Raw genomic sequence first — 8,555 nt, forward strand, 5'->3', positions numbered from 1 at the left:
CGGCGGGAACTCAGGGGCAGCGGCGGGGCCGGACGCTGAGCGCGAGAGACTGCGAAAGACTCCATCGAAGCGCTCGAGGCGTCCACGGAAGCCGGGTAAAATAGCATGGAAGTTTTTACATACGTCATAATAGAAATAGTAATGTATTTTTTAAGGGAAAGTTGTCTACTAAGAATATATTGAAGTTCAGTGTCGGATACAACAATCCCCGCGAGTAAATTCCCGAAGGGCGACCTGAGGACAGGAAGCGAGTCAAACGCGTATTCAGAAGACCAGCGATTCTTTTTTAAATTCCACATCTTGCGGACTTACATGGCGTGCAAAACAACAAAGCTTTGCACATTGCAGAGCTGACGTAGTTATATATACATATAACCGAATTTTGATAGTAATCTTAAATAGTAAATATTCAGGGATTGTGGGTGTTTATATGGCATTGGCCCGAGATGCTGAGTCGATGGTAGGTAGAGAACCTTGTACATGGCAATGTAAGAGCTTCCACATATTTAAGAGAAAAAGAAAATAGAAGAGAGAAATTAGGAACGAATCTTGGAAATCATCAGACGGATAACCTCTTTACCAAACACTGTGAGTGCGCGGGCTACTTTTTTTCTTTTTTTTATATTGGAATGGACAGAAGTGAATTGCACTGAACTGCAATGGGTTCATGAACACGAGTGTAAGTTATTCAGAGCGTGAGAACAAAAGCAATAACGCAGGACTATTATTTCGCCGGAAGGACGCTGCTTCTTGCTCATGTGAGATCTGGGTGGTTCGGATCTCAATTTTCTCTTCTGGATTCAAAGGACTTATAATTTATATACATTTTGGAATGGATGACGTATGCTACTGTTGCATAATGCCCTTGTAAAAAAATTATTTCCCACGACTGTTGTGGGAGTCAATTGTTTGTATTTTTTTTTCCCGTTGCCTTCAAAGGTAGCCTCGTCGTATAGACTATTTTATTATGCCAGATGAAATGAAACATAAAAAGAGTTTGTATCTTAACAAATATGTTTTGAAATGACGCAAGCCCACTGCGGGCAAAGAAGGTGAAAGCAGCGAAGGTGTTCATCAAGCTATCCCCCTTGTAGAGTCCTGTCCGGGGAGTAACGTGGACTAAAAAGTTCCTCCGTAGGACTCCTCTGCGCGACAGGGCTTCTCGTCTCGAAAGCCAACTCGAACCACGTCTCCATTCGGTCAGACGGCAGCCACTCATTGTCTCGCAGTTCATGAGGAGAGAGTGAGAGAGAGGGTCTTGTACCACAGCCAGTCAGGAGGTCAGTCGATGGGTTGGCTGGTTGGTGGAGTTGGGGCGCTCTCCTCGCTCTCCTCGCTCTGCGGGCGGCTGGCGTCCACGTCGAGAGACTGGCACTTGCTCTCTTCTCCTGCTTTGACTTAGTCTATCTCTCTCTCTCTCTCTCTCTCTCTCTCTCTCTCTCTCTCTCTCTCTCTCTCTCTCTCTCTCTCTATCTTTCTACCTATCAATCTCTCTCTCTCTCACTCTGACTCTCTGACTCTCTGACTCTCTCTCTCTCTCTCTCTCTCTCTCTCTCTCTCTCTCTCTCTCTCTCTCTCTCTCTCTCTCTCTCTCTCTCTCTCTCTCTCTCTCTCTCTCTCTCTCTCTTTCCCCCCCTCTCTCTCTCAAAACTAATACCAACTCTCGTGCCAGTTTAGACAAAAAAAACAATAGTTTCACTTTCCTTCAAGACGTCCTGGATTTTTCAAAGAAAAAATAAGAATGAAATTGAATTTTAAAAAGTAAGACAAAAGTCCTTAAAGTCAGGAAAGAGAGAGAGCGGGTTTCGGCGTGGACCCAGGCCGAGATGACTGAAGAGAGCCGTGACTCCAATAATGCTTCCATTCACAAGCTTGTAAATAGTCTTTTGTAGAAAAAATAAATATATATAAAGAAAAAAGAGAGAAAATTATGATAGTAATTGTAAATAAGTGACTTCCTAAAGTCTACATATCCATCTTACTGATTTACATTGGCTCTTCTTGCCAAAACATAGATTTATAGTATTTATACGGATTATCCAAAAAAAAAGAATAAAAAAATAATAAAGTTGTATAAAAAATACACCAGAATTCCTCCAAATATAGTCTTCACTAAAAGGTCGTTTTCGTCGACTCTAAAATAGAGTTGTCAGAGAGAAAAAAAAAAGCATCTATGAGGTGCCAAATCAAAGAGCCTGATTTTATTACTAATACACCCTTATGTATAGCACTCGGTGTGTAGGACTGTTTAAACAAAAAAAGTGTACAGCATGTTGCAGTAGCTGGAGTGGAATCAGGTCCACTTCTTTCCGAGTGTAAAAAAAAGAATCATGTTTTTTTTTTTAGTTCTGTTTGAATTCTTTAGCGTTACAGTGGCGACGCCAAAGGGACCAGGGATGCCAACGGTTAAAATTTTTGAAAATAAAGTAACTTAGACGTTTAATGCAGGTTACATAGTTGTATGTCCTTCGAAATGTACATTTCTCCCTCCCTCCATCCCCCCCTCCATTCCCCAACCCCCTACCACACCCTTAGTTTTGTATATATTTATTTAATTTGCCGAACATCAGTCTCTTCCATGAATCATGCATCACCTCCTCGCGGTACCACGCAAGGGACTTCTAAGATAGGTAGCACCATTCTGTCACGATAAATGCCATCATTAGATGTAAACATGAACAGAGTGTTATATATATTTTGTTTGTTTCTTTATAGATTTTTTAATTGTCATTGCTTAACTATTTTTGAAGAAAATATAACTGGAAAAATATCAAAAGATTGAGAGGGTGAAATGGAATAGAGATAAATGACGTAGTCGCAGTTAGCCAATGAGGGCGCGCCCTGAGATATCAGCTATGGCTAGCAACATGACTTTATGTATTTACTAGATATTGGTATAATTGCCAGAAGGAAAATAAAACATCCCTTCTGTTAATGATAATGAAGTGTTCCTTACGATATACAGCTGACAGAATAATTTAAGAGTTAATTTCATCTTCGGGTTGAACAGGCTTATTGAAAGTGGTGCTACCTGTCTCCTGGAGTTTCTTGGTACCAAACTTAAGGGGAGTGTGAAAGAAGTGTCAAGGTGGTAAATACGAGAGAGTTGCAGTTGAATGTTGAATTTACTTTTCTAAGTGAATACAAGTGTCTGCCTCGACTTATCACCCTTAGACATTGAGTGAAAATGTAAGGAGAAATAAGATGACAAACAACACCGAAGGAGACATTAGTGATATTGTTCTTTTGTATACTTCAATTTTGAATTGTATTTAAAATGCTAAAAGTTAGCTCCGGGGCAAAATGGTAACCCAAACACAAAATTCAATTTGCACTCATGGCTGCAGAGAACATCAAAGTGCCTGTAATGAATTAATTTTGAATTCCGCGAACTGATCAGATACATTTTCTGCTTCTGTGTATTTGGATAAATGCAGGGAGTTTTTGTCATGAGATTACATTATTTTTGTAAATGGAGGTATGATATTAATCTTTATCATGAAGGAATGAGTTGAAGAAGATATATGGATGATATATCTCATTATTCAGTGAGTTAATATGGTTGTTGTATTCCAGAAAGAGCTATTGAAACGATGGGACTAAAGGGAGGCGCAATCACGTTGGTCTTCTGACAATCAGCTGTTCATATTTTTCCCCGATTTTCGTAAGGTTATTTATTACACCGATTATGGGGTAGCTTCCACTTAGTCGACGTCCGAATTTAACAATATATTTTTATTCACCTTTTTTTAGCACAGGTTTCAGTTACTAGGATTTTAGTATTACCAGTATGTACAGGTATTAATTTTCTATACATCGGAGGAGGAGTCTGGTTGCATGCTGAACGGAAATGCGAGCGCAGTGTGTACAAAGGTGAAAAGAAACACAGCCACAATGATGTTTTTGAAAGCACGTTTCGGGTTAAACGAGATTCATCATCGGATTTTAAAAACCACTGCAGCTGTTTTTGTGGGCGTTTCATTTCACTGACTGCACATTGTTTGGTATTTTCCTCAACCATGTGAGAGCGAGCCAGCAAAACTGCCCTTACTGTAGTTCTATTTCTCCGTACTTCAGTTCGTTTGGAGGTCCTTCTAGGATTCTCCGAAGAAAATGTACGAAATCAGTTTTTTTTTCTGCAAGCAGAAACTTTGGAAAAGGAGTCACTCATTTTTGTTGCAATTATGGGAAGAAGAAAGCTCTAAGATTATTTTGGACTTTTTTTGATCATGTAACTTAACGAAGAGTGCACTGTCTCCATTGGAATTTTCGAACTTTAAAAAGTAATCTACACCACTAAACTTTCGAAAATCATCCTCATATTTTTATATTTATTTCTTTTCTAATTTGTAGATTTGAAAAGAGAAACTGAAGAAATCCCCTGATCAGTAGGCGTCACAAGCAAGACCCTACAAGAAAGGTTTTCTCAGCATCTCTCCGATATGATTTGTAGTAGTTAAATAAGCAACCAAACCCCGCCCACTCCGTCGCATGGGTGGGGCACGGGCGTCCTCCCTCCCTTCCCTTCCCTTCCCTTCCCTTCCCTTCCCTTTCCTTTCCTTTCCTCTCCTTCTCCTTCCCCTCCCCTCTCCTTCCCCTCCCCCTTCCTTGACTAAGGCTTCATTTGCACTCTCACAGAGGGCGCTGCGTCGCCTCGCTCCATCCTTCCTGAGACTTGGTCCAGGATTCGGGCTCCTCGCGTGGGGCACGGGGGGGGGGGGTCCTAAGCCCTAAGGATTCTTATAAGGATGTTCCAGAATGCCCACATACCGGTCTCACCAACTGTGAATGATTACACTTCGGACTTAAATCCTCAAACAGGATGGATCGCGTGCAGGATTTTTTTTTTCTTTTTTCGTATTTTAGATGTAGTTGTAGGATTCATTTCGGTAGCTTTTGATGCCCTTGTAGATGAGAGAAAAGGTCTGTGAAGGAAGCCTTACCCAGGGATCACAAGCGTTGGCGAGAGCAATGGGAGACGGAGGTGGAAGAAGCACTCCGAGGCGGGAAATTCAAATCTGACGAAGCTTTTTTTGGTGGAATGGCAAAAGGTCTTGTTTTCTTTTTCTTTTCTTTTTTTTTCGTTCTTTTCCTTTTTATTTCAAGTGTTGTGCTGGTGTTATTACTTCGACAAAGTGGAGGGTTTTTTCATGTAGATAAATATATATATATATATTTTTTTTTTTTTTTTTTTTTAAGAAATAGAACAAGATTACGTTTTTTGTTGTTGTTTTTTTGAGAAAAGGACAAAATTATGTTTTTGATAATCTGAATCAAAGTATGCGGTTCTTACACACAAAATTAAATCTTCAAAAATATTTGTAAAGAGAGCTCAGTCTCGTACTAATCAAAAAAGGATGATGTTTCCAAACAAATACTTTTATTTCATGCATAAGACTAAACTCTTGTTAAATTTCAAAACTCATTTACATTACATATATACGATTACCTCCTAGCAAATTTCAAATAGATGAATAAATAAAATTACATTATGTCCATACAGTAACACCTGGTCTTAAATTTATAATTTTTTTTCTTTTTTAACCATTTATAAAATATGTATTATAATCATACGATAAAACCTCCACCCTTTTTTCTTTATTTACATATATATATATATATATATATATATATATATATATATATATATATTATACCCTTTTGTCCGTTTTTTTTTTTTTTTTTTGTTTTTTTTTTTTTTTTTTTTTTTTTTTTTTTTACATTTCTATCTATTTTTACCTTTTTTCCCCCTATTTTTCTTCTTTCTCGTCCAAGTCACCTTTCCCCCATTTTTTCTTACTTCTTCTTCTCTCTCCGTCAAAGTCCCTTTCCCCCATTTTTTCTTCTTCTTCTCTCTCGTCCAAGTCCCTTTCCCCCATTTTTTCTTCTTCTTCTCTCTCGTCCAAGTCCCTTTCCCCACATTTCTTCTTCTCTCTCGTCCAAGTCCCTTTCCCCCCATTTCTTCACTTCTTCTTCTTCTTTCTCGTCCGTTAAGTCCCCTTTCCCCATTTCTTCTTCTTCTTCTTCTTTCTCGTCCAAGTCCCTTTCCCCCATTTTTTCTTCTTCTTCTTCTTTCTCGTCCAAGTCCCTTTCCCCCATTTCTTCTTCTCTCTCGTCCAACTCCCTTTCCCCCATTTCTTCTTCTTCTTCTTCTTTCTCGTCCAAGTCCCTTTCCCCCATTTCTTCTTCTTCTTCTGCTTTCTTTCTCGTCCAAGTCCCTTTCCCCCATTTTTCTTCTTCTTCTTCTGATCTCTCTCGTCCAAGTACCCTTTCCCCCATTTCTTCTTCTCTCTCGTCCAAGTCCCTTTCCCCCTATTTTTTCTTCTTCTTTCTCGCCCAAGTCCCTTTCCCCCATTTTTTCTTCTTCTTCTTTCTCGTCCAAGTCCCTTTCCCCCATTTCTTCTTCTCTCTCGTCCAAGTCCCTTTCCCCCATTTCTTCTTCTTCTTCTCTCTCGTCCAAGTCCCTTTCCCCCATTTCTTCTTCTTCTTCTCTCTCGTCCAAGTCCCTTTCGCCAATTTCCGAACGTGCCAACATCTCGCTCGGCCGGGGCTCGCATTGCCATCTCGCTGTCCGCTCGCTTATGGTGCAGAATATCTCTTACGGTGCGTGAAGTGCATTTCATGATGTTTACACTTTTATGAACATAATAAACAGTAGCTATATGATTGATATTTTTATCGATGAATGTACCAGTCGAGAACCTCATTATGCTATATAACAAGAGAATGTGTTTTGTTTTTTATTTGTTTATTTATTTTTTATTTTTTTGGTCTTTTTTTACTTTTTTCTTCTCTCTCCTTCTTCCTATTTCTTCTTTTCTTGCCTTATTTCTTCTGGTGTTTTTCTTTTTTTATGTAGTTGCAAGAGCCTCATGTTGGTTTTCAAGTGGATAGTTTTTTTCAGTGCAGTCTTTCTCTCTCTCTCTCTCTCTCTCTACCATATATATATATATATATATATCTCTCTCTCTCTCTCTCTCTCTCTCTCTCTCTCTACTCTTTCTCTCTCTCTCTCTCTCTCTCTCTCTCTTTCTTTCATGATCTTATTACTCTTTATTTATCTATAGACACACTCTCTCTCTCTCTCTCATCTCTCATAACTCAGTTTTGTTACGTAATGTACAACTTCTGTTTGACGGCATAGTGTAGAAAGAACCATTATCTGTCCCTTGACTTGGGGTTCTTATAGTACAGTACAAGCAATAGTGTTAATAATGATAAACCCTTTCGACTTAACCAATCTCTTTATCTGTGAACTCGTTCCTTCGTTCAGAATGGACTGTGAACACATTGTAAAAAAAAATAATAATAATTAAAAATATGTGACGTAGATTCATGCAGTAGAATCTCTATGTAGATTTTTTCTTTCTTTTATTTTTGTAGGCGATGGTATTTAGAATCGGCTGGACAAAACTGCCTAAAATACCTGGTAGAATTTATACAATACGATTAAACATTGGGAAAAAAATAATTATTGCCTAAGACCATTATTATTTTTTACCACAGATGTATTATTATTATTATTATTACCAATCCTTCTTATCTCTAAGCAGAGTACATTTAAATTCCCTTTTAAGGAAACAAATGCTCATGATCATGCCAGAGGTAATAGTTATAGATGCCATTCTTTCAACCTGAACAATTTGTACCATAGCTACATTAGGTAGACGAAGGAATTTTTGGGGTGTACAGGTTAAAGAATTTTTTGGATGTACAGTGTTCATATTTCTGACTTTGGAAAGGTGTATGCTCTGTCACAAGGATTTGCAGCCACATCTTTTTGTTTCTTCACTATTTATGGATTTGTTCATTTTGTTTAGGAGTCAAATGTCCACTTTTGAGGTTGGCGATGAAGACCTGGATGTAATTTGTCCCAAATAACAGCACTGTATTTCAATTATCTTCAGAGAGCTGTTAGTAAATAAGTAAATTTTCATCAGCAACCTTTATTTGCATCTCTGTTTTGATAAAAGGAAATGAATAACTAAATGAACATGAATAAATATACATAGATAATTAAACGAACAGATTACATTATATATTTTCTCAACAGAGCTGATAACAATATACACGAGAGGAGTAACAATATATATATATATATATATATATATATATATATATAAATAAATATATATAATTACTTCAGGGGAGTCTAATATATTCGACGCAACCGCTAACTCCTCCCACATGCACTGTTGCCAGCTCAAGAGAAAAACATACATGGTTGCCAATTCCTGCGACTGAGTTCACCAATGTGTGTTCGTACGTGTGGTGCTTCTGTGTGCCTGTGGTATGGTGTCCTAGTGTTTGCGGTAAAGGTGTGAAAAAACAGAATATTTTGAATGTGTATAGGGCCTAATTAATTAAAGGGTTTAATTTAAAAAGGATATTAAAAAAAAAATAGATTGTTTACACTTCGATTGGTAAGTAAATATTATAATATAAGAATTATGGTGTGTTCGATTGGACACCCAAATATTTTATAATCATTAGCATATCCTAATCTAAAAGTAAATTATTTGGCTTCACCAGAGAGAAAAAAATCAAATTATATA

General features: G+C 37.9%; 1 protein-coding gene across 1 annotated transcript in view; it reads left to right on the forward strand.

The window, feature by feature from the left end:
* LOC113827830 (suppressor of cytokine signaling 1) overlaps positions 1-905 on the forward strand; it is a 14,755-nt gene extending 13,850 nt beyond the window's left edge. Inside the window, exon 2 of the mRNA XM_027380763.2 lies at positions 1-905. This exon is cut by the window's left edge and continues 1,072 nt beyond it. The gene's annotated coding sequence lies outside the window, so the exon portion shown is untranslated.
* Positions 906-8,555: the final 7,650 nt, after the last annotated feature.

The sequence above is a fragment of the Penaeus vannamei genome, chromosome 36, assembly GCF_042767895.1.
Source record: "Penaeus vannamei isolate JL-2024 chromosome 36, ASM4276789v1, whole genome shotgun sequence".
In the NCBI taxonomy this organism is placed as follows: Eukaryota; Metazoa; Arthropoda; class Malacostraca; order Decapoda; family Penaeidae; genus Penaeus; species Penaeus vannamei.